The sequence below is a fragment of the Ochotona curzoniae genome, unplaced genomic scaffold (genome assembly GCF_017591425.1).
Source record: "Ochotona curzoniae isolate NIBS_2020 unplaced genomic scaffold, NIBS_Ocur_1.0 contig_2469, whole genome shotgun sequence".
NCBI classification, from domain to species: Eukaryota; Metazoa; Chordata; class Mammalia; order Lagomorpha; family Ochotonidae; genus Ochotona; species Ochotona curzoniae.
In genome coordinates this window covers 1430050-1455348 of record NW_024465471.1, presented here as the reverse complement: position 1 = coordinate 1455348, position 25299 = coordinate 1430050, and the positions used below count along the sequence as shown (strand labels likewise).

At 43.5% G+C, this 25299-nt stretch overlaps 1 pseudogene; it reads left to right on the top strand.

Moving 5' to 3' along the window:
- Window positions 1–17398: 17398 nt before the first annotated feature.
- On the top strand, window positions 17399–18809 carry LOC121152528 (annotated as a pseudogene).
- The last annotated feature ends 6490 nt before the right edge of the window (window positions 18810–25299 follow it).

The following is a 25299-nucleotide window of genomic DNA, read 5'->3' as shown; positions in this document are numbered from 1 at the left end:
TCACTGCGGGCATGGACGATGACAGAGAGTCCAGCATCCTATTGTCAAGATATAGTGAACAGTTTCATTATAAGTCCATCTTTGTTTTGACGTAGAGATACATACTAAATTGTATCCTCACATCTGGATATATTAGTCTCCATTTCACAGTTACTGTACATCCCCTTAAATGAAAAGTCATAATATAAAATAAACAATAGAAAGAAAAATAGAAATTTACAACACCATGAAGTTGAATTACATGCTACTAGACATGACAGTCTATATTACACAGCTACCATGCATCCCCTAAAAATGAAAATCCACAAAACATAATCAACAACAGGAAGGAAAAAGAAATTAACAACAACATGAAGTTAAATAACATGCTACTAAATGACCAACGTGTAGCTGAAGAAATGAAAAAGAAAACCAAGAAGCTTCTTGAAGACAATGATGCTACTGTATGATCTATGAGCCATTGAATAATCAAAAGAAACTGATTTGAAGAGATGCAACTAACGTAGACAAAATAATCAAAATCCATGAGACATAGTTTCTACTGATCTTTGTTGGTGAGATATGTCTCCTGTAGGCAAAAATACATGGGTTTTGTTTTTTAATCCAGCCTACTAATCTATGACATTTAATTTGAGCTTAAGCCATTTACATTCAGGGTATATATATGAATGGGTAGTACTTTGGTCCTGTCATTTTGGCAATGGGTTGTTCGTTGATTTGGTCTTCTGTTATTATTTTACTGGGATGTTCTTCCCGCTTGTCTTTGGTTTTGGTGGGCGAAATTCCTCTTTTCTGTCAAGAGAGCATCTTTAAGTATCCTTTGTAGGGCAGGTTTGGAAGAGGCATATTCTTGTGACTTTTCTTTACTGTGGAAAAATTTTACTTCATTTTCAAAGACAAAGGAAAGCTTTGCTGGGTACATTATCCTGGACCGACAATGTTTTTCTTTTAGAATCTGGAATATGGAAAAAAAAAAAAAGAATCTGGAATATGTCACTCCATTCTCTTCTGGCTTGTAGAGTTTCCTGTGAGAGATCTCCTGTGAGCTTAATTGGCCTTCCTTTATATGTCAATTGATATTTTTCCCGTGCACATTTAAGGATCTTTTCCTTATGTTCAATTGAAGAGAGCTTGATAATCATATGTCTTGGTGAAGATCGCTTTTAATCAAGCCTGTTGGGAGTTCTGTGCCCCTCCTGGATCTTGTTTCCCAATTCTTACTCCAGAGTAGGGAAATTTTCCTTGATTATTTCATTAAATACATTCGCAAACTCAGCTTCTCTTTCTGCACCTTCCGGGACTCCCATAACTCTTATATTTGACCTCTTAATAGTGTCTTTCAATTCTTGAATACTTTTTTTGGCCTGATCCAGCTCTGCTTCCAGATTTTTGTTTGCTTCCTCCTGATGATAGGAAATATCTTCCAATTCTGAGATGCTTTCTTCTGCTTGCTTCATTCTATTTTGGAGACTCTCTACTGAACTTGTAATTTTCTCTACTGTATTCTTAATTTCTGATATTCCAGTCTTGATTTGCTTTACTGCTTCCTTACAATTTTTTGAACTCTTGCATTAACTTGTCATTTTTGGCCAGAATCTTTAAAATGAGTCTTTGAGATTCTGTGTCCCCCATTTTCTCAAGGTCTTCCTCAGTTAACTCTGAGGTTGGCATAGGGTTTTGCTCCTTTGCAGGGGAGTTTTCAGTAATATTCATTGAGCCTTTGTCTCTTCTTTTGCTCTTGCTCATTGTACTTCTGGTTAGCAGAGTCTTCTTCTTGGGGCAGGTTTCTAAACTGTGTCACCCACAGGTCTACAATGCGATTTTACTTATTGCAGTTGGTACACAACTTTTTGCTTGCAGCCAATTGCGCCACAACCTCCAGCTAGTTCCAGATCTGGCTTGTTATGTCAGATATCCACCGTGGTCTCCACAGCCCCAACTCTTGGCTCACCACTCTCCACCTCCTGTGATACTGTGCTGAGGCTGCACTGTTGTCTCTGCAACCTTTCTCCCTCTTCTGGTTGGAGTGGGTTTCAGGATTAAAGAGACACCAGGTGTACTACCTAGTTAGGTTGTTGGTGGCGCTGATCTTGTTGGAACTTGTTGGATGTTAGGTCTGGGTGCCACATGGACCTGTTTTGACCAGTACGATGCCACAGTCGGTATTATTTTCCTGCGGGACCTCAGCGAGTTCTCGCGAGGTCAGCACATGCGCAGTTCACTGTTGTCCACTTCAGTCCCAAAGCTATTGCCACAGTGCTCAAAATGGCGCCCGACGTGCTACTACAACAGTTCTTGATCTGCTGGCTGTCAGATCTGAGGGTTACCCAGACATGCCCCGGATGGAACCCATAGAATGCCATGTCGTTGCAGTTCACCGAATCAGAAATTAGCTTACTCCCCGCTCAGAGCATGCTCAGTCCTTTCCCTAGCCCTTTCCTCCTTAGGCAAAATGGCGCCCAATTCAGCTCTAGGGGGCTGACTGGGCTATGAAACCCTCGCTGTTCTCACACTGCCCGCCTGGGATCTGCTGCTGTTCTGTCTCTGCTCCTGGTTAAATCAAATGGACCAGCAGGATAGACAGTTCTTTGTCTGGGTTCACCTCCCAAGCTCACAGTGAAAGTCCCTTCCCACCTGGTTGCTGGTGGAGTTCTGGCTGCTGGAGCAGTTCAGATCTCCATTAGCAGAATGCTGCTGGAGTATCAGTCACTGCAACACCACACTGTCGTGTCCGCTGCTTTCCTGTGTCTGTCAGTCTCCAGGTACCCCTCTGCTGTTGTTCTGTCCCTTTGTATTTCCTGAAATATGTCCTCTCTGCTTCATTCTGGTTAAATGCTTCTCTGTCCATTTAAACGTGTCCTGACCCTATTCCACCATCTTGATTATCCTCCAAGAGAACATCTTGAAGTATCATTTGTAGAGCAGGTTTGGAAGAGGCATATTCTTTTACATTACTGTGGAAGAATTTTATTTCATTTCCAAAGATGAAAGAAAGCTTTGCTGGGTATGTTATCCTAAGCTGACAGGTTTGGTTTTTTTTTTTTTAGAATCTGGAATATTTCACTCCATTCTCTTCTGGCCTGTAGAAATTCCTGTGAGAAGTCTCCTGTGAGTTTAATTGGCATTCTTTTATATGTCAGCTGATTTTTGTCACATGCACATTTAAGGATCTTTTCCTTATGTTCAATTGAGGAGAGCGTGATGACCATGTGTGGTGGTAAAGATCACTTTGATCAAGTCTGTTGGGAGTTCTGTGCCCCTCCTGGATCTTGTTTCCCAATTCTTTCTCTACATTAGGGAAATTTTCCTTCATTATTTCATTAAATCTATATGTAAAACTAGTTTCTCTTTCTGCACCTTCTGGGACTCCCATAACTCTTACTTTTAGCCTCTTTTTTTTTATTGTTAATAACATTATATTATGTGATACAGTTTTATAGGCCTCTTAACAGTATCTTTCAATCCTTGAATACTTTTTTTGACCTGATCCAGCTCTGCTTCCAGATTTGTGATTGTTTCCCCCTGATGACAGGAAATATCTACCAATTCTGAGATTCTTTTTTCTGCCTCCTTCATTCTGCTTTGGAGACTCTCTACTGAACTTTTAATTTGCTCTACTGTGTTCTTCATTTCTGATATATCAGCCTTGATTTGCTTTATTGCTGCTATTTCTTGTATGACAATTTCCTTAAATTCTTTGAACTCTTGTATGTGTTTCTCATTGTTGATCAGAAGCTTTAAAATGAGTTTTCTCAATTCTTTGTCCCCCATATTCTTGATGTTTTCCTCAGCTAACTCTAATGTTTGCACAGAGTTTTGACCCTTTGCAGGAGAGTCTTCAGCAATATTCATTGTGCCTTTGTCTCTTCTTTTGCTCTTGGTCATTGTACTTCTGGTTAGCAGATTCTTCTCCTTGGGGCAGGTTTCTAAACTGTGTCACCCACAGGTCTGCAATTTGATTTTACTGATTGCAGTTGGTACACAGTTCTTTGCTTGCAGGCACTTGTGCCATAATCTCCAGCGTGTTCCAGGTCTGGGTTGTTCTGTTAGACTTCCACCAAGAACTCCATAGCCCCGACTCATGGCTCACCACTCTCCACCTTCTGTGATACCATGCTGAGGCTGCAACTTTATCTGTACAAACTTTCTCCCACTTCCAGTTGGAGCAGGTCCCAGGATTAGGGAGACATCAGATGTCCTATATAGCTAGGTTGTTGGTGGTGTTTATCTTGCCGGAACCTGTTGGACATTGGGTCTGGGTGCCACAAGAACCTATTTTGACCCATACAATGCCACAGTCAGTATTATTTTCCTTGGGACCAGTGCAACCCATTGAATTCAGTGAGTTCTAGCAAGCTCAGCCCATGCTCAGTTCACTGTTGTCCCCTGCAATATTAAAGTGTTTGCCACAGTGTAGAAATTGACGCCTGACATATCACTACTAGAGTTCTTGATCTGCTGACCATCAGATCTGAGGGCTCTCCAAGCCTGTCTTGGGTGAAACCCATAGTGTGCCACATTGATGCAGTTCACTGAGTCAGAAATTAGCTCACTCCCAGCTCAGTGCATGCTCAGTCCTTTCCCTTGCCTTTGCCTCCTTACACAAAATGGCGCCCAATTCAGCTCTGGGGGGTGACTAGGCTGTGAAATCCACCCTGTTCTCACACTGCCCATCTGAGACCTGCTGTTCTGTCTCTGCTCCTGGTTAAATCAAATGGACCAGCAGGATGGACAGTTCTTTGTCTGGGTTCACCTCCCAAGCTCACAGTGAAAGTCCCTTCCCACCTGGTTGCTGGTGGAGTTCTAGCTGCAGGTGCAGTTCAGATCTCCATTAGCAGAATGCTGCTGGGGTATCAGTCACTGTAACACCACACTGTCGTGTCCGCTGCTTTCCTGTGTCTGTCAGTCTCCAGGTACCCCTCTGCTGTTGTTCTGTCCTCTCCTATTTCCTGAAATGTGCTCTTTCTGCTTCATCCTGATTAAATGTTTCTCTGTCCATTTAAACATGTCCTTATCCTATTCTGCCATCTTTGTTCTCGATGATTGGAAATTCTGTTCCAAATACTTTTATATAAACAAAATCTGTTTCTGGATTGCAGTTCTAAAGTTATCATAACTCTGCAATATGTTTTTGTTATCTTTGATGTTTCAAAAACATCTTTTAAAATCTTATGCAGGACATTAGAACTGGAGAATGAATGTTTCAGTTTTCCCGTTATACATAGGATTGGGGTTTTGGTTAATATTGCATTGACATGCTGATATATGGCACCAAACAAGCATCTTTACAATATCTACCCAGGAATTTTATTCCATTATTTGAATCCTTTCAGTAAACGTTTATGATTCTTTTATATGTTTAGTAATTCTATATTTATTCCTGTTTTATAGCTTGTTACTATGTAAATTCTTCTCAGTGTACTTTTTAAAAGATTTATTTTATGTTTTTATTTGAAAGGCAGAGTTACAGATGTAGAAGGGAAAGAGGGAGGGAGAGAGAGAGAGGAAAAAAAGAGAGAGGGAGGATCATTCATTCACTAATTCACTCCCAAATGGTCATATATTGCTGGAGTTGATCCAATCTGAAGCCAGGAGTGAGGCACTTCTTCATGTCTCCTGTGCAGGTGCACGGTCCCAAGGACTTAGGCCATCCTCCACTCCTTTCTCAAGCCACAAGCAATGAGCTGGATGGGAAGTAGAGCAGCTAAGACCTGAACCTGCATTCATGTGTCTGTGTTGTAGGTGGATTGTTAATGTACTAGGCCCCAGTGCCAGCCCTGTCAGTATACTTTTTGTTTTAGTTATTTATTGGAAAGGCAGAATGATAGAGCTCTCTTCCAACTGCTGGTTTCATTAACCCAACTGCCTGCAACAGTCAAGTCAGGTGCCAGAAATATCACCTGGAGTAGCCAGGAGTTGAATCAGGCACACCAATGTGGGATGGTAGCTTAACCCGCAGTGCCACAATGCTTGCTCTCATTATATGCTAGAATATAGGAGATCTGTGAATGTTCATATTTGTATCTTATATCCAGACACTTTACTCTTTTATTTCACTTCAAATAGGTTTTCAATTTACCTTTGTTACTTTCCAGGTAGACATCATAATCTACAAATAATGGTATTGTTATCCTCTTGTTATATATTTATACTTTATTTCTTTTTATTGTCATACAGGCTAGAACTTGCAGTAAAATGGTGAATTAACAACACTGATGGTGGGCACTTTTGTATTTTTCCTGCTGTTATATGGTTCTATTGTTTCAACCATAGATTATCATGATTAGGCTACGATTTTTCATTGCATTACAGTTTTACTAAGTGGTTTTAGGAAAAATGTACATTAATGTTTTCTTTTCTTTTAACATCAATGTTTTCAAATGTCTTTCTGGTACCCATCAAATGGTTTTCTTCCCTTTATATTAGCAAATCTGTTTATATTTAACCATATTTATTTATCATTTTAGAAACTGCACTTGCATATAGGATGATTTAATTTTTTTTAAGATTTATTTTTATTGGAAAGTCATTTTTACATAGAGAGGAAGAGACAGAGAGAAAAATCTTCCATCCGTTGGTTCACTGTCCAAATGGCTGCAACAGCCAGAGCTGAGCTGATCCAATGCCAGGAGGGGTCTCCCACACAGGTGCAGGGTCCCAAGGCTTTGGGCCGTCCTCCACTGTTTTCCCAGGCCACAAGCAGGGAGCTGGATGGGAAATGAAGCAGCTGGGACACACAAACCAGTGCCCATATGGGATCCCAGCATGTTCAAGGCAAGGATTTAGCCACAGGGCCATCATGCTGAGCCCTATCATTGAACTTTAACAATAGAAGCTGCAAAAGGTGTTGTTAGACACTTAAATTGTTTCTTGGTTTAGCTTCAAAGACATATTCTTATCTGAATATGCTTTTTATACTTAGTTATTTCAGTGTGAAATCAGATACTTGAAATCTAGTACTGACACTTTATTTTGATACTGCAAACAACAGTTGGAGTTGAAAATTAATTAAATATCAAAGATCAACCGTGATGTGACTCTCAACCATTGTCACAGCACTATAGGATATTTAGATCCCTACAATCTTGCTCATACCCTCACTGGGGCCAGAAATACTGCACCCCCACACAGAAACCATTCTTTTATGCTCTTAATTCTCACCTTCCTGGGACAAGGTCTTCCCACAGTGAGGCTAGTACATAGAGTTCGTCTCCAGAGCTGACTGCCCCATCAAGTGTGCAGACACAAACACAAGACAACAAGAAGCATGAAGAGACAAAGTAAGTTACAACCGAAAGAACACAGTGAGTTACTACTAGTTGCACCAAAAAAAACGATTTTGAGAGAATCTTACCAATCAAGGGAATACATGCACAACAAAATTAGAAAAGCAACAAATGTCCAAAGTGACACTTTTATCAAAGGGATTAACAAACTAGGAGAAACAGAATAAATAAAATAAAAAAATGGAATTAAGAACATCTACAGAAGCAATCAAGCAAATCAAACAATTGAAGACAAATCATTTAAAATCATATAGTTGGGCCCGGCGCAGTGGTGCAAGTGGTTAAGGTCCTCGCCTTGCACGCCCGGGATCCCATATGGGCACCGGTTCTATCCTGGCGGCCCCGCTTCCCTTCCAGCTCCCTGCCTGTGGCCTGGGAAAGCAGTCGAGGACGGCCCAAGGCTTTGGGACCCTGCACCCGTGTGGGAGACCCGGAAGAGGCTCCTGGCTTCGGATCGGCGTAGCATTGGCCGTTGGGCTCACTTAGGGAGTGAATCATTGGATGGAAGATCTTCCTCTCTGTCTCTCCTCTCTGTATATCTGACTTTCCAATAAAAAAATAATAAAAATAAATCTTTTTTAAAAAATCATATAGTCAAAGGAAAAAAAGGAAGGTGGCTTAGGGAGTTTATCAGACAGCATCAAAGGAGAAAATAAGGCACTGACATTGCAGCTTAGTGATTAAAGCCATCACCTGCAATGCCAGCACACTACACGTGCACCAACCAGAGCTAATGTGTCTGGGAAAAGCAATACAAGGTTCCCCAAGTGTCTGAGTCCCTGTGTCCATGTGGGAGGCCAGGAAGAAGCTCCTGGCTGTAGCCAGGCACAGTCCTGCAATTGTGGCCATCTGGAGACAGATGGAACAGTGGACAGTGAACCAGTGGACAGAAGATCTGTCTCTCTAACACTGACTTTCAAAATAAATAAATCTTTTTTTTAAATTTAATTCTATTTTATTTTTGATGCTGTTTACATAGTTGACCAGGATGTATGCTCATGAGGACCAATGCTCAGGGTGGGGAGGGTCAAGGTATGGGGGAAGGTGGGGGGTACAAATGCTTCCAATCTTCCTTTTCTTCCCCTTTTTCCTGTATGGAGGGGGGATGGGGAACAGGAGGGGGCTGCTCCCAACTGCCAAACCACATCAGTACCCGGGGATGAGAATGTCCTCTTAATGTCATCTTAAAAACCCCAATGTGGAGAAGAATGTTCTGAGGGTATCGCTAGAGTGATCTTGATAGTTCTGAGATGGTTTCACTGCTCCAAGGTTGAGAAAATCCTTCCAAGGTCCACTGGCTGACAGAGTCCACCCCAGTTCATCTGCTCACCCAGATACTTGCTGCCAAAGCTTGGCCAGGAAAGCTGTCCAACCTGTTCTGCTCTCGTTCTTTTGACATGGCATGTGATGTCCTCTGCAGGCCCAAGTGAGCTGGCTGTCATGCCCCACTTATGCAGCTGGGCATGCTGTTCACTGCACAGGCATCAGCAATCAAGGTGGCTCAGTCCCGATACACGCATTCCAAGGTCGGACCACAAATCCTATGATTCTCCTTGTGCCTGGAGTTTTGAGTCCAGTAGTTCATCCAACTGGGGAGTCCCCCAAGGAACCTCACCTGGGGTGTCCCAAACCTGACTCTTGGATGTGCCAGCCAGTATAGCACCCTGATTCTTTCACTCTACCATCTGTACCAGCCTGCACACACAGTAGTGATCATAGTTGCCTGGTCAGTTCCATCCTCAGCCCCACGTCCCAGTAAACCAACGTGCGTGCTGTGGCCTGGCCCAACCCAGCAAGCCACAAACCTGGCCCTATGCCAGGGTGGTGGGGGAGCTATCCTCTATTTATTGGTCCACACCCTCATCACCCCTGAAAAATAGCTCCAACAGCCAGGTCTGGGCCAAGCCAGGCCAAAGCTAGGAGCCATGAGTTCTATCTAGGACTTCCACGCAGAAGCAGGGGTCCAAACACTTGAAACATCTTCTGCTGCTTTTCCAGATGCCTTAGCAGGGAGCTAGATCTGCATCAGAGTAGCCAAGACTGAGCAGCCAGCACTCCAACATGGGATGCCAGTATCAGAGGCTGCCACTTAACCACACCTGCCTTCCAGTAGAATGTTCTGATAAAAAACATTATTGAAGTGGCTCAACTGAGGTCCTTGGCCCACGCACTGAATCACATACTTAGGAGTGCATGTGATAGGCATGCTTCAAATCTATGCTCAGCAATTTCCAAGTGACTGCTATGGATGGCTCTTTCCTAAGTTATTTCCCAGAATTCCCACGTTTCATCATTTCAACCACATCTCCCTAGTCCCCTTCCCCCTAATCTTCCTTTCCTTCTAAGTCTTTGAGCTACCCCGTGAGGACATTCCTGCAAGTGCTTTGTCCGATTCGTGGCAGCTCCCCAGCCCACAGCCCCTCCTCGTGGATGACAGGATGGGATGAGCAGAGAATCCGGGAAGGAGAGGAATGCACCATTCGGGGCCATGGCTCCTCACGTTGCTGATGCACAGCACACCGGCTATGACTCAGCAAGGCTGCTCCCGCAGCACTGCCAGGTCTCCCGGCATCGCCACACACCTGCACCGGCTGCCCCGGGATGTTAACCACCACCCACGCCTCCACGAGCAGCCTGTTCACAGGGAAACTGCTGCACACACGCCATATAGATTTGACACAGGAGTCGACCACGTGACTCACAGCAGACGCGGCACCCTGGGCCTAGCCGCTGACTCACTGCTGCCCAGGCTGACTTGCTGGGAAATGTGGGCTTGTCCAGAGGCCAGATGGGCTTGGGTTTGAATCTAGACCCTGCGGCCTCTAGGCCACAGGGCCTTGGCTGAGGCCATACTCTGTCTATGACTCAATTCGCTGCTTCTGTTACACAGGGGTAGTGGTGGCTGCGATGAATACAAAGCCTGCTGCACAGTGGGCCCACGGTCAGGGTCGGACCCACAGACCTCACCCCCACCCCTCCTCTGCCCATTCTGCCCCAGGAACTTGCCAACATTGCCCAGATGTGAAACTGACACCTGAGCGGGGTGGGCAATTGTGAAATTCGGGTGACAGAAGCAGACAAGTGACACTGACAGACTTATGCTCACGTGACTGGGTTAATCACCCACAAGCTGACTTTAGACCCCACGGACCAGACGGTACTTGTGCCTATCTGTTTGTGCAACTGCTATGTTTCCCCTGGCCTGGGACAACAGCCTGGAGAAAGAGTTCTCTCAGATACAGAGTCTCACTTCTGTGTGCTCCTTTGGCTGGCTGAATTTTTTTTTTTTAATTGGAAAGGCAGATATACAGAGAGGACGAGAGACAGAGAGAAAGATCTTCTGTCTGCTGATTCACTCTCCAAATGGTTGCAACAGCCAGAGCTGAGCTGATCCAAAGCCAGGGGCCAGGAGCCTCTTCCGGATCTCCCACACAGGTGCAGGGTCCCAAGGCTTTGGGCTGTCCTCGACCGCCTTCCCAGGCCACAGGCTGGATGGGCAGTGGAACAGCTGGGACATGAACTGGCATCCATGTGGGATTTCAGCATGTGTAAGCGGAGGGCTTTAGCTACTAGGCTACCACGCAGGGCCTGGCCGCCTTAATTTTGCCAACACATACACATTACCTTTTGAAACACAACTTTTTAAAGTACACTTGAGGTCCCAGTGTGATGGTTCAACTGACTTATCCTCCGCCTTGCAGCACTAGATCCCTTTTGGATACCAGTTCATGTCCCAGCGGCTCCACTTCCCATCCAGCTCCCTGCCTGTGGCCTGGGAAAGCAGTGGAGGACGGCCCAAAGCCTTAGGACCCTGCACCTGTGTGGGAGACGCTACTGGCTTTGGACTGGCTTAGCTCTTGCCACTGGGGCCATTTGGAAAACGAACCAGTAGGAAGTCCTGCAACCCCACGCAAGTTCCTCTGGCGCACGGTTTTTGACCCTTAATGGGACCTCTTCCCTGCGGCGGGCCTGAAGATAATTAGAACTGCTCCAAGCCTAAAGCCTAAAGCATGTGTCCACTTGCAGGGCCCTCCCCTAAGAGAGCTGATCCCCTCCCCAACCCAACACCCACCACAGACCACACTTTTCAAGGGTGCACGCCAGGCCCAATCCATCCCTGTTGGCTCCCCCAGCCAGGGAGATGTTCACTCCCCCAGCCAGGACACTGAAATGCCTCTGACATCACCAAAGAGGCGGGACTCGAACTTGAAACCTCCAGAGCCTTCCGCCCGCCCGTGCACATGCGCTCCAGTAAATCTTTAAACAAAAAGGGAGTTACCTAAGCTATTTCTGTGGGGAAAAAATTCTGAATTGTAAGAGAAGATAGACACAAAGGAAAAGTTTATTACTTTTTTAAAAATTAATTTATTTATTGGAAAGGCAGATCTACAAAGAGAGGCAGACACAGAAAGATCTTCCATCTACTGGTTCACACCCACATGGCCACAATCTCCAGAGCTGAGATGATCCAAGGCTAGGAGCCAGAAGTTTCTTTCAGGTGTCCACGCAGGTGCAGGGTTCCAAGGTTTGGGGCCATCCTCCACAGCTTTCTCAGGTCACAGAAGGGAGATGGATGGGAAGTGGGGTTGCCAGGACATGAACTGGTGCCTCTGTCAGGTGCCAGCAGTTGGAAGTGGAGGATTAAGCAGTTGAACCATCACACCAATCCCAAAGAAAAAGTTTATTTAGAGAAACAATAGAACTTTCCAAATCTGAGGATTTCCAGAAACTGAGCATACAAAGGTCAAAGTCCTCAATCAGATTTAAACAGATGACACCAACACTAGACTCAAACTATGAAGAAAAACAAAAAAAGAACAATACTGAAAACAGCAAGAAAACATGCTGATGGAAACATTGTAAACCAAAAATCATCTGGTAAAATTGTCCTTCTGTAATGAAAAAGATGAAGAAAATTAAAGAAGAAGGAAGAGGAGGAGGAGGAGAAGGCTTTCACCACTCCCATACTTCTGGCTGCAGGAAACGCTAAAAGGAGTTCTTGAAGATAAAAGCAAAGGGTGTTCATTTAAAAGCACAAAAACATGGAAAGAGGAGCAAGCATTCAGGCCAAGCAAATAAAGTTGCTGCCGAGATGCCAGCATCCCATATGTGTGCAGTTTTGAGTCCCAGATATTCCACTTCCAATTCAGCTCCCTGCTAATGCATCAAAGAGAGCAATGGAGGATGGCTTCAGTATTTGAGATCGAGATAAAGCCCCTGGCTCCTGGTTGCGACCTGGCTCAACCCCAGTCGGAATGAACCCAGTGGACAGAAGACCCCTGTACCACTCCCATCCCTATAATTCTTTCAAAAATAAGTAAATAAATAGTATGTGAAACTCAAGTATACAGTAAAATTCAGAATGGTAAGACTAACGGTGGCATGTAAATCACTGTATTAAAAAGACCAAAAGTTGAAATTATGAAAATACTAGCTACAATAATTTGTTATGTGGTTAGATTTAAACAGACATAAAATATAAGTTTGGGGTAAAATAACAGTGTATTTTTTATGTGATCAAAGTTAAGTTGTTACCAGCTTGACATCACCAGTTGTAACTAGGTCTTATAAAAGCCTCATAATAATTACAAGGCATAAATTTATATGGTATATACAAAAGATTAAAAGGAATCAAAGTACATCACTATAGAAAACCATCCAATCCAAAAGACAACAGGAAGAAGCAATATAAGAAAATAGAGGCCTGGCAGCGTGGTCTAGTGGCTAAAGTCCTCGCCTTGAACGCTCCGGGATCCCATATGGGCACCGATTCTAATCCCGGCAGCTCCACTTCCCATCCAGCTCCCTGCCTGTGGCCTGGCAAAGCAGTGGAGGACGGCCCAAAGCCTTGGGACCCTGTACCCGCGTGGGAGACCTGGAAGAAGTTCCTGGCTCCTGGCTTCAGATCAGTGTGGCATAGCATCGGCCGTTGTGCTCACTTGGGGAGTGAATCATCAGATGGAAGATCTTCCTCTCTGTCTCTCCTCTCTGTATATCTGACTTTCCAATAAATAAATAAATCTTTAAAAAAAAAAAAAAGAAAGAAAATAGAACAGAAAACCACCTCATGTGGTAATGGCATTAATTCCTCACCTATCAATAATTACTTTGCATGTAGATTGATCACATCATCCAACAAGTAGATATATAGGGGCTAATGGACATTTTCAAAGGAAGAATACATGATCCAATTATATACCAACTACAAAAAGCTCAACTGGCATTTAAGGACATTCAAAGATTCAAAGTGAAATGATGTAAAAGGCTATCACATGTAAATGAAAACCTAAACAAGACAATGATAGTTGTAACAAAAAGGCTTTAACTAAAACTATAAAGACAAAACGGTGCTTATACAGTGATAGACAACTCATTAAGATAAAACAATTATAAATAAATATATACACACAATCAACATTGGAGCACGTAAAATTATAAACTACGTATTAATATCGATGAAGAGAAAGACTACAATACAATAATAGCAGAAGACTTCAATACTCCACTTTCAACAATGGACATATCATCCAGACAGAAAATCAGTAAGAAAACACTGTATTTGAACTACACTCCAGACATATACAGAATATCCCACTCAATACCAATAACTACAGGTTCTTCTAAATGGCTCATGTAACATTTTAAAGGATAAATCATCTGTTAGGCCACAAAATAAGTTGTAACAAATTTAAATACACAGAAACCATACAACCTGACCACAGCTAAATGAAGCTATAATAAGAGGAAACTTAAAAATTCACAATTATAAAAAAAAATTCACAATTATGTACAAATTAAACAACATGCTCCTAAACAAGCAATGAGTTATGGAAATTAAAAGAGAATTTTAAAAACATTCTGATCCAAACTTTGAAAATGGGCACACACATTCAAAATTTATGGGATATAGCAAACAGAACGAGGAAGGAAGTTTGAACCTACAAATGTCTACATGAAAAAAGATTCCAAATAACTAATTTAACATTATATCTCTGGGACCTAGAATATCAAAAGCAAACTGTCCCAACATTATAAGCAAGAAAGTAACAATGATCAGATCATAAGAAATTTGAGATGAGGAAACAAATGATCAAAACTAAGTTAATGTTTTGAAAATATCAACAAAATCAACAAGTCTTTGGCTAGACTAAGGAAAAAAAAAACACTCAACTAGCTATAATTGGAAATGTAAAGGATAACACACTGACTAGATAGTTAAACATAAAAATGGACAATCTAGAAGAAATTCCTAGATGCATACCCAGAATAAATCACATATAGACAATCTGAATAGATCAATAACAATAAAAACTGAATACAAATTCTCCTGTCAAAGGAGAACCTAGCATCTCATAGTTTTACTGTTGCAGTTGTACTAAATGTTTAGTGCATCATTTCTCAACCTTTTCCAAAAAACTGAAAAGGAAGCAACACTCCAAACTTTTCATGGGGTCATCATTACCATGATAGCAAAGGCAGACAAGGACATTATAAGAAAAGTACAGGCCAGAATATCCTTAATGAACATTTATGTTAAAATCCTCAATATAATACTAGCAAAAATATTAGTATCCTATTAACAAAATGAAGACAAAAACTGTATGATCAAATCAAGAAACAGAAAAGTCATGTGGTAAAATTTAACATTTCTTCATGGTTAAGAAGACACCCACATACCTTTATTGTAACACCTGACTCCAGCCAGTGACAGCTCAAGTAGTAGTTAGTTCCAGCCACTTGCATGGGAGAGCCAGTTTCAATTCTTATCTTTTGGTCATTTAGGGAGTGAACTGGCAGAAGGGCGCTTCTGTCTCTTGCTCTGCCTCTCCAATGAACAAGTACAATTGTTAGTGAGGAAGTTAAACTCTCTTCAAAGGAAGGTGTTGGGAAAATGGGGCATCTATATGCAGAAGAATGAGATACACTTTCATTTCTCACCATCTACAAGAAACAACTCTAAACAGTATGGAAAACTAATAGAAGAAAACTTGGCAAAAGCTCATGACATCCATTTGGGCAATGATTTTTGATAAGACCCCAAAAATAGAGGCAAAAGCCACACAAAGAGAAAAATGTGACTATTTCAAACTAAAGAGCTTCTTTAGGGTGAAGGAAATAATCAACAGAATGAAGAAATAAATTACAAACTGGGAGAATACATTTGCAAGGCATATATTTGATCATGGGTTAATACCCAAAATACTAATATATAAAGAATTCAATGAAACTTTGGTCATATAAGCAGTTCTTCCTGTGTTTGGAAAAGGGTGCTGATAAGTAGAAAACAGTGCTAACATGATAGGGAGCAGCCCAGATCAGGCCAGGGAACAGTACCCACTGGCATACATTTGGCACAGGTTGGGGACAGACCAGGCTAAGCCAGATCACATCACCCGCTGGCAAATCCGATCACCAGAATAGAGTGTGCATTGGGCCAGGCTCGGTTGCAGCACATATCAGTGCACATTACAGCTGGGACTGGGTGCCGGCTGGGTTGGGCTAAGCTATAACCCCCACCAGCGTGAGCAGGAAATGTGGGTGGGCCAGGCTACAGCACCCACTGGCAAATGCTAAGGCAAAGTGGGCCATACCAGACTGAGCCACAGCACCCAACCAGCACAGGTGAGACCCAGTGGGGAAGGAGCAAAGTGGGTAGGGGGAATGTGGAGGGATCCCCTGCTGGACCACCACTCTCACTGGAGAGTGTGGGTTGGGATGGGGACAGACAAGACTGGGCAGAGCTACAACACCTGTGGGCCTCATGTGAGCTAGATCAGGGGAAAGCCAGGCTGGGATGACTGTTCCTACTGGTTCAAGCATAAATCAGAGTGGGTTGGTTGGGCTTTGCTGCAGCATCAGCTGACAAATGCTGGCACTGGGGCCTAATTCTGTCAAGTTAAACTGCAGAACCACCTGGAGAGTCCATGATCCAGGAGTGGGAGTGGGCCCAGTAGGGAAATAGTGGGCATCTCCCTCTTGGGTTACCACTCCCACTGGTGAGAATGAGAACCAGGACTGAGACAGGCATGGCTACTTAGAAAGTGGCATCCATCAGCACATGTGTGGGCTGGATAATGGGGCTGGTTGGGTTGAACTAGGCTTCAATGCCCATTGACATGCACAAGAGTTGAATACTATGTGGGACAGACTAGACCAATCTGTTGTACATACTAGAAAGCACGGAAACCAGGGTAAGGGGTGAGGGTTATTGTGGGTCATTCTGATTAGGCTGTAGCTCCCACTGGTTTGTGTGAGGGCCGAGTGTGTGGTGGGCAGGATCAGGCTGGACTGCAACATCCACTAGTCTACGTAAAACACGAGGCTGGAAACAGAACTGACCCAGCAATGGCAACCACCAGCATGTGCATAGGCTGATTGGGGCGACAGTCTGTGCCCAACCCTGTACTGGCAAGCACACACAAGAATCAGGTCTGGGATCACCTCAGAGGAAGTTTCTTTGAGGATCTCCCCAATCGAACTGCTGGACTCAGAACCCCAACCATGAAGAGAAGTGTAGATTCTATGGTCTGCCCATGGAGTGCAAGTGTCAAAGGCGAGCCTCCTCAGTGGCTCAGACAGAGTAGTGGACAGCATATCAAGGTGCACGTGGAGGATATGGCAGTACACTGGTGCTTGCGGAGGATACCTGGTACCATAACAGAGGACAGAGAACAGAACAAATCAATCAACTACCCCAGCCATGTGTTGGCAGTGAAAATCTGGGCAAACAAAGACTCTAACATGAACTATGTCAGCCAGTGGATTCTGGAGAGATTTCTTCGTGCTTGGAATGGTGAGATCGGCAGCAATTCAGAACAGTTGAACCCTCAAAACCAGTTGAGCTGTGCCCTTGGACCAGCCCCACATCGGGGACCCTGGAATTGGTAGGAGTCTGGTTGGGGCATCTCCCTTTATCTCCTCCCTTACCTAAAATACAGAAAAGAGAGGCGCGGGGCAGGGGGGAGGGGGGGAGGAGACAGAGAGAATGTGGAAACAATGGTCATACCCACTTTCCTGTAGCCGTTGACCCTTGGTGCCCTAATCAACTATGTGAAGATTATCAAAACAGATCCCGGAAGTTCCAGGGCCATTGCTGTGTGGGATAAACAGTGATGGCGGGGGCTGCAGCTCCTGGAACAACAGCCACATCAGGAGCAGGAGTGGCAGCTGCGTTGGTGGCAGCAGCCTCCCCACCCCTATCCTCAGAGTCACTGACCCGTCCCCAGCCGGGAGGAAGGGGTGGCAGCTGGACCAAACAGGTCACCTGTAGGTATTTTATGCATGGGGCTTGTAAGGAAGGCGATAACTGTCACTACTCGCACGACCTCTCGAACAGTCCATACGGCATAGTGTGCAAGTATTTCCAGCAAGGGTACTGTATTTATGGAGACTGCTGCAGGTATGAACATAGCAAACCATTGAAGCAGGAGGACACTGCTGCTACTGACCTAACTGCAAAACCTTCCCTTACCGCCTCCTCAAGTCTCCTTTCAGTAGTTGGACAGCTCACGGAAATGAATACAGGTTAAACTGAGTCATGAAATTCAAACTTTGCAACTGTAGAAGCAGGTTCAGAAGACTGGGTTAATGCCATTGAGTTTGTTCCTGGGCAACTCTACTGTGGCTGTACTGCCTCTTTCTGTGCTGAAGCACCCCCCGCAGGGCTCTGTGACCAAGGAAGAATCCAAGAAAGAGCAAATCGCTGCAGAAACCAAGAAAGCAGCCTTGCCCCTATGCCACAGTGGGAGAGTGCCGCTATGGGGAGAGCTGTATGTATCTCCCAGAGACTCCTGTGATGTGTGTGGGCTGCAGGTGCTGCACCGATAGATGCTGCCCAGAGATCTCAGCACATCAAATCCTGCACTCCCGTTTCTGTGCAGCGCGGCAGGGACATGGTGTGTGGCATCTGCATGGAGGTGGTCTATGAAAAAGCCAACCCTGATGAGCAACGCTCCGGCATCCTCTCCAACTGCAGTCATACCCACTGTCTCAAGTGCATCCGCAAATGGAGGAGTGCTAAGCAGTTTGAGAGCACGATCATAAAGGCCTGCCCAGAATGCCAGATCACATCTAACTTTGTCATTCCAAGTGAATACTGGGTGGAGGAGAACGATAGGAAGCAGAAACTCATTCAGAAATGCAAGGAGGCAGTAAGCAACAAGGTGTGCAGGTATTTTGATGAAGGCTGTGGGAGCTGCCCATTTGGAGGGAATTGTTTTTACAAGCATGCATACCCTGATGGCCCTAGCCACAGAGACAGAAAGTGGCAACATCAAGTAGATACCAGCCCAACGAAGCAACCACTTCTGGGAGATCACTGAGGAAAGACAACAACCCCTTTGAGAACGACGACGAAGAGGTGGTCACCTTTGAGCTGGACGAGATGTTGCTCATGCATTTGGCTGCAGACAGGGACGACAAGCTGCCAGACTTTGAAGACGAGTGGGACTTGTTCCACGATGAGCTGGAAGATTTTTATGACTTGGATCTATAGCAGCTTGCTGTGATGTGTGAACTGGTCTGCCGAGCCCCGCCCCTGCCAGCAGCTGTGCCCTGTGCTGGTATGGCATGGGTGTTGCTAGCCTACACAAGCCTCTCAGCTCCAGATGCTGTCGTCACACTTCTTTCCCAGAGCTTGTCTTCCTTAGCCCCTTACCTTTCAGTCCCTGTCCCTGTCCCCCGACCCCACCCTGAGGAGTGTGTTGTTTTCTGTTTCAAAAAAAAAGTTACAAAAGTAAGTCTTAAAGTTAACTGCTTTTTTTTTTTTGTAACATGAATTTAACATCAGCTAGCTAGCATAGGTTTGTTGTGTCATCTGTTTTCAACCAGACTGTGTTTATGACTTTCACACTCCTTGGAGGACACCCCAGGTTCCTAAGAAAAAGAGTGCTAGTCCTTCATTGGGGGGAGTTCCAGAACAGGGGTGATGGCTGAAGGGACCTAAGCTGGCAAGTCGCCTTCTGCCACAGGTGCAGGAGGTGGACCCTTGAGGTTCTGGTGAGTCTGCACATCTGTGTTAGATGTTCCTAACCCTGTATTCTCCACCGTGTGCACTTGGTCTGTGGTTTTGGTGTCACATTTAATTGCATGCAAGTAATACTACTGAGTAACCAGAACCAAGTGCAGATGTGTAAAGGTTTCCAATGTGTTTAAGCATAGTAGGAAGGCTGTGAAAGAATCATTTGTAATAGAGTTGGAGGAGGTTGACTCCAAGGGCTGATAGATTTGGGGTGTGTCTATGTGTGTGAGAGAGAAAATGTGTGTGTGTGTGTGTGTGTGTGTGTGTGTGTGTGTGACACAAAGAGAGAGAGAGAGAGAGAGAGAATGAGCTTCCCATGTCTGCACAGATGCAGTTTTCTTAGCCTTAGTGGACAAACCTGGTGTAGTGGTTTCAGCTTTGTGTGGTGGGTAGATCTTAAAGGACAAGGCAGCTCCACTGGTAGTGGTTAATTTTAGCAGTGCTAGGGCTGTCTGGTTACATAGAGAAATGGAGTTAGCCACAGAGGTTAAAACTATCTGGTGATCCTATATATATGAACACAAATCGGGACTTGGATGCACAGTTGTATTTAATGTTTTAGGATTCAGCCTCTCCAGTCTAGGCACTCTTTGAAAAACCTTTGTCCTCATTTGAGGAGTTTTGTTGTTTAGTTTCTGTGTTGTTTTTTTGTGGACATTTGCCTCAGTCCACCTCTGAGCCTCTTTTGCAGGTAGACAGATGTAATTCAAAACTATGTCCCGAGGTGTGTCTTGTAGTGGAGTAACTGATTTGCAGTCACAAGGCCTACTTTTCCACTGGAGGGAGGTGGGTTAGCCATCCTTTTGAGCTAAAATTCAGTTGTTAGAAGTAATTCCCCGTGGGACATTTGACCTCTACATTTTGTTGCTGTTTCCTGAAAGTCCGTGGGAGGTGCTCCTGACATGCCCCTCTACTGCTTAGATTCCTGAAATTCACTCGTTCTTTCACTTTAAGGAGGAAAAAAAAAGCCCAAGTAATTGTTGCAGAGGTCTCTGTATTTTGCAGCTATCATTTTGTAAGAAGCACTTTTCCAAAATAAAACAATAAAACAATAAGTTGGCTCTCAAAAAAATTATCAAAATAACAAAAAAAGAAAATAGGGTTAATTAGCAGGTTTGTCCATTAAACTGGTTGTAATCATACAGAATTTCAAAATAAAAACCAGAAAAAAAGAAAAGTTTTATTACTAATTTGGGTTACAAGGTTAAAAAATTATACATTCTGTAATGACTCTATGGTTTCACTAAATGTAGAGCATGAGTTGGTTTTGCACGGTTAAACAGACATTTTGCAGACTACTTGGATCTCCCAACTAATGTTTTACTCAATCTAGACAGCAGTGCTTCCAGTGGCTCTTTGAAACATTTAAACTATTCCTGCCTTTTCTGCCAGAGGCAAGTTCTTAGCTAAGGGACCTTATATAAAGCAACTGAAAAGCAATCAAGTCAGTGGCAAAAACTTGGGCTACATTAAGTGGGTGTCCTGAACTCCTTTCTCGTTCGGCTGAGGAGTTGACATGGGATTAACTTGTTCGTTCAGTTTCCCTAGAAACTTGATTAGGCAAGGCTGCTTCCAGTGAAGTGCCCTGGCTGCGACCTGGCTGTCAGGCTAACAGGGTTCTAAGTGGACACAGCCAGCCTGAGTGCAGTGGAATACTTGCTACCTGATCAGAAACCAAGAATACTATACGCACAGGGGAATACCGGAATGATCTCTAACAACTTCTACAGCTAGGTAATTCCTTCACCCTTCCGTGCAGCCCGTGGGGACTGCTGCAATAAAATTCCCTGAGAACTGTGATGAAGCTGCCCTGGCATGCCCCCACGTTCTTTCAAGTTAACTGATTTTAGACACGGCCATTCCAGGTCTTGACTTTGTGAGGCTGAACACAACAGCAGCTGTGCTGGGTACTGTACAGGCACGCAGTAGCATCTTCAGAAGCAACCCCATCCCATACTGACACCCAGTAGTCACAGGCATGGGTAATATCAAATGAGCATCACATCAGAACCCAGAAAGACAAATCATATTCATACTTAACTGTCACCTGCTCCTAAACAAAGCAAGGTGCCATGTATAGAAGGAGAAAATTTTACCCAGGAAGCCAAATGTGAATCTTTTTTGTTTTTAAAGATTTATTTATTTTTATTGCAAAGTCAGATATACAGAGAGCAGTGACAAAGAGGAAGATCTTCTGTCCGATGATTCACTGTAGCCACTGGGCCACAGCACCAGGCCCCGAAAGGTGAACTTGTCTTGGTGCTTCTCTTATGGACCTTAGTGTCTTTAAATGAAGATAAGGGACAGGAAGAACAGGGAATAATGCAAAACACATGCTAATAGCTAGACAAAAGCACACTTCAGCTTGGCTGACATTTAAATCCTCATGGCATTTAAATCCTCAAACAGGAAAAAAAAAACTTTATATATAAACTTTTAGACTGAGATTTAAAACAACTTAAGCTTTTAGCCTATTGAGTTTCTTAGTTAATTAGGTCCAATCATTTTTCCAAATATTTGAATACTCATCATCCTCTATGCCAAATAAGTTGACTTAGCAAAACTGCTCAGTAAACCCCAAATATACTATAATCTTTGAATTTAAATTCCCCTTTTGTTAATACAAATTCAGGAAAAATCTTTCAGATTTATTTTTTTTTATATTAATTACATTGCATTATGTGACACTGTTTCATAGGCTCTAGGATTCCCCTAACCCATCTCCACACACCCCCCCCTTGGTGGATTCCTCCACCATGGTGCAGTATTACAGTTTAAATTCAGTCAAGATTCTTTCGTTGCAAGCATAGAGTCCAGCATCTTATTGTCCAGATAAATTCAATGGTTTCTTGGGGAGACCATCTCTGGTCTGAAGGCAGAGCTGGCAGAATATCATCCCGATCAATTAAAATTCACAACATAACATCAACAACAATTTACAACATTATGGAATTAATTGACATGGTATTGAGTAACAAATATGTTAAAAAATGCAAGTTCTTAACCACATCCTGTAACTACTTCATTGACATTTGAATTTTAGTTTATATACTACTGGCTTCTATATACCTTAACATGGCTAAAGGGTACTATTCAGCTGTCTCATGTCTATTTTCATTTTAGTATTTAGCGGTTTATAGTGTTGAAGTATAATTTTGCTGAACTTGGCAGATTTTAGGATAGTCTAAACTGGCTTATAACTCTAACAAGGCATATGTCAACAGTTGAGGTGCAGAACAGTTTTAGGAGGGGTGTGCAGAGAAATCTTCAATACCCCAGTGAGGAGTAACTAATCTTTGTGTCCTACCTAGTAAGGTATGTGTGAGTCCATGCTGACCGTTTCCTGTCTGGTTCTAAGCTTTCCTTGTTGTTCTCTGTCTAATCTATTCGTGTGTGTATGTGTGTGTGTGTGTGTGTGTGTGTGTTTTGGGGTGTGTGTTTTGGGGTGGGGGGCTCTGGAGTGACCCTGATGGTCATTGAAAGAGAGGGTGGGGATCCAAAGTTGGAACTAAGTAAGGACCAGAGAAAGCTCCTCTCCCTAGTCCCAAAGGAAGTTTGCTGTTCTTCTGTTTCTGAGGACCACTCAGGGCTCCTGGCTGTTGTTCCGATGACCTTGGATCCTGCAAGGAAAGATTTGGGCTTCTTCCATCCCATGTGGGAGATCCAAGTGGGAGTGGGTGACCTCAGAGTTCTTGGCCTCCGAAGGCACTCCAGTTCCCCGTGATCTCCTAGCAGTTGGGATGTATTCCTTGGTGCTCATACTGATAGCCCTTGGTGAGGGTCCAGGAGTCTCCAGGGTTGGGATACAAGCCTCCTCCTGTCCACCTGCTCCATTCTGGGGTCCCCCCTTGCTCTGTGCACATGACCTCCTGTTAAGAGGTTGTCAGGATTGCTCCTGATTCCCCCTATATGACTTTGTAGTTTTACTACTGTCTAATACTGATTCAAGTCTGTTATGAGTTACCTGTTATGTTCTCAATAGGTTATACTTCATGTGTTCCTCAATCCTTCTCTGCTCTCCCAGCCCCTTTCTGAGTTGCTTATGATCTTAAGAGTATATTAGGTTCTGGGCCTGGTGGGGTGGCGCAGTGGTTAAGGTCCTCACCTTGCACTCCCGGGATCCCATATGGGCGCCGGTTCTAATCCCGGCAGCCCCACTTCCCATCCAGCTCCCTGCCTGTGTCCTGGGAAAGCAGTCGAGGACCGCCCAAAGCCTTGGGACCCTGCACCTGCGTGAGAGACCTGGAAGAGGCTCCCGGCTCCGGATTGGCTCAGCTCCAGCCGTTGCGGCCGCCTGGGGAGTGAATCATGGGACAGAAGATCTTCCTCTCTGTCTCTCCTCTCTGTATATCCGCCTTTCCAATAAAAATAAAATAAATGTTTAAAAAAAAAGAGTATATTAGGTTTTACAATTCTTTGATGTAGATCATAAGCTGCCTGACTCACATTGATTGTTGGTTCATTGGTTACATCACAACATCTTATTGCATGAGATACAGGCTGTTTGGTGTTGGAATAACATTACAGTTTACTGGTACTGATTTTCTGACTAACATCATTTCATCTTAAATTAAGGCAAACATGTGGTATCTGACCTTTGGGGATTGGCTCATTTCCCTTAGCATAATGGTTTCCAGTTGGGCCCATTTGGCCACAAAGAACTGCATTTCGTTTTTTTAAATACCTGAGTAGTATTCCATGGAATAAATAAACCATAGCTTTCTTGTCCAGTCTTCTGTTGATAGGCATTTCGGTTGCTTCCACGTGTTTGCAACTATTGATTGTGCTGCTATGAACATGGGGGTGCATGTAGGTTTCTCGTGTAACAGGTGTTTTGGGTATATTCCTAGGAGTGCTATTGATTTTCAGGTGTTTGAATGTTCTCCTATACTGATTTCTATAGTGGTTGTACAAGTTTGCAGTCCCACCAGCAGTAAAGTAGGGTTCCCTTTTTGAAAAATCTTAAACATAAGAAAAAAGTAGCCTAGTGGCTAGTCCTTGTCTTGTACGCACTGGGATTCCATATGGGCACCAGTTCTAATCCTGGCAATCCTGCTTCCCACCCAGCTCCCTGCCTGTGGCCTGGGAAAGCAGTGGAGGACAGCCCAAAGCCTTGGGACCCTGCACCTGCGTGGGAGACCTGGTAGAAGCTCCTGGCTCCTGGCTTTGGAAAGCCTCAGCTCTGGCTGTTGCAGCCATACAGAGAGTGAATCAGTGGACAGTTCTTTCTCTGTATCTGCTTTTCTCTGTAAAAACCTGCCTTTCAAGTAAAAACAAATAAAGCTTTAAAAATAAACATAAAGCACTGCAATTACTTACAAGAGAAAAAAATTTTAAATACAACTCAGATATCTAATTATATGTGAGAGTTTATTTACTATTATTTATTATGGTCTACTCATTAGAATAAGATACTTAAGTTCATAGAAAGTTAAATTACAAGTGTTGATTTTGAAGCAAACATCTTTAAAAGCTCGTGAAAATGCATAGTATAATAAAACTATGCATTGACTTGCAAAAATAAATGTACTTTAATAACATTTTTCATGAAATTTTCAAGTACTGTAGTACTATGAAACTAAGCAGCATTATTGAGATTTCATCTGAAGTAAAATTACAAAAACAAAGCCCAATTCAACCACATTTTAAAAGCACATGTATAGAAAAAGAAATGGAAGAGAGAAACATCAAGAAGGATTCGAAGTGAAACTTAAATGTCTTTTTTCCTACTTTAAAAATACTTTCAAGTGAATATTTTATAATGGCAAGCAGTTGAATGTAAATAATACTTTCAAAACATATTTCACTCAGTATAAAGTCTTGCAATCAGTCTTTGCCCACCTCAGCATACTATACTAATAACAAGCGGGAAAATACCATGGTCACATCAGGAGGGCTGTCTTGTTTGTTTTTATTGGGAAGTCAGATATACAGAGAGGAGGAGACAGAGGAAGATCTTCGGTCCAATGATTCACTCCCCAAGTGGCTGCAATG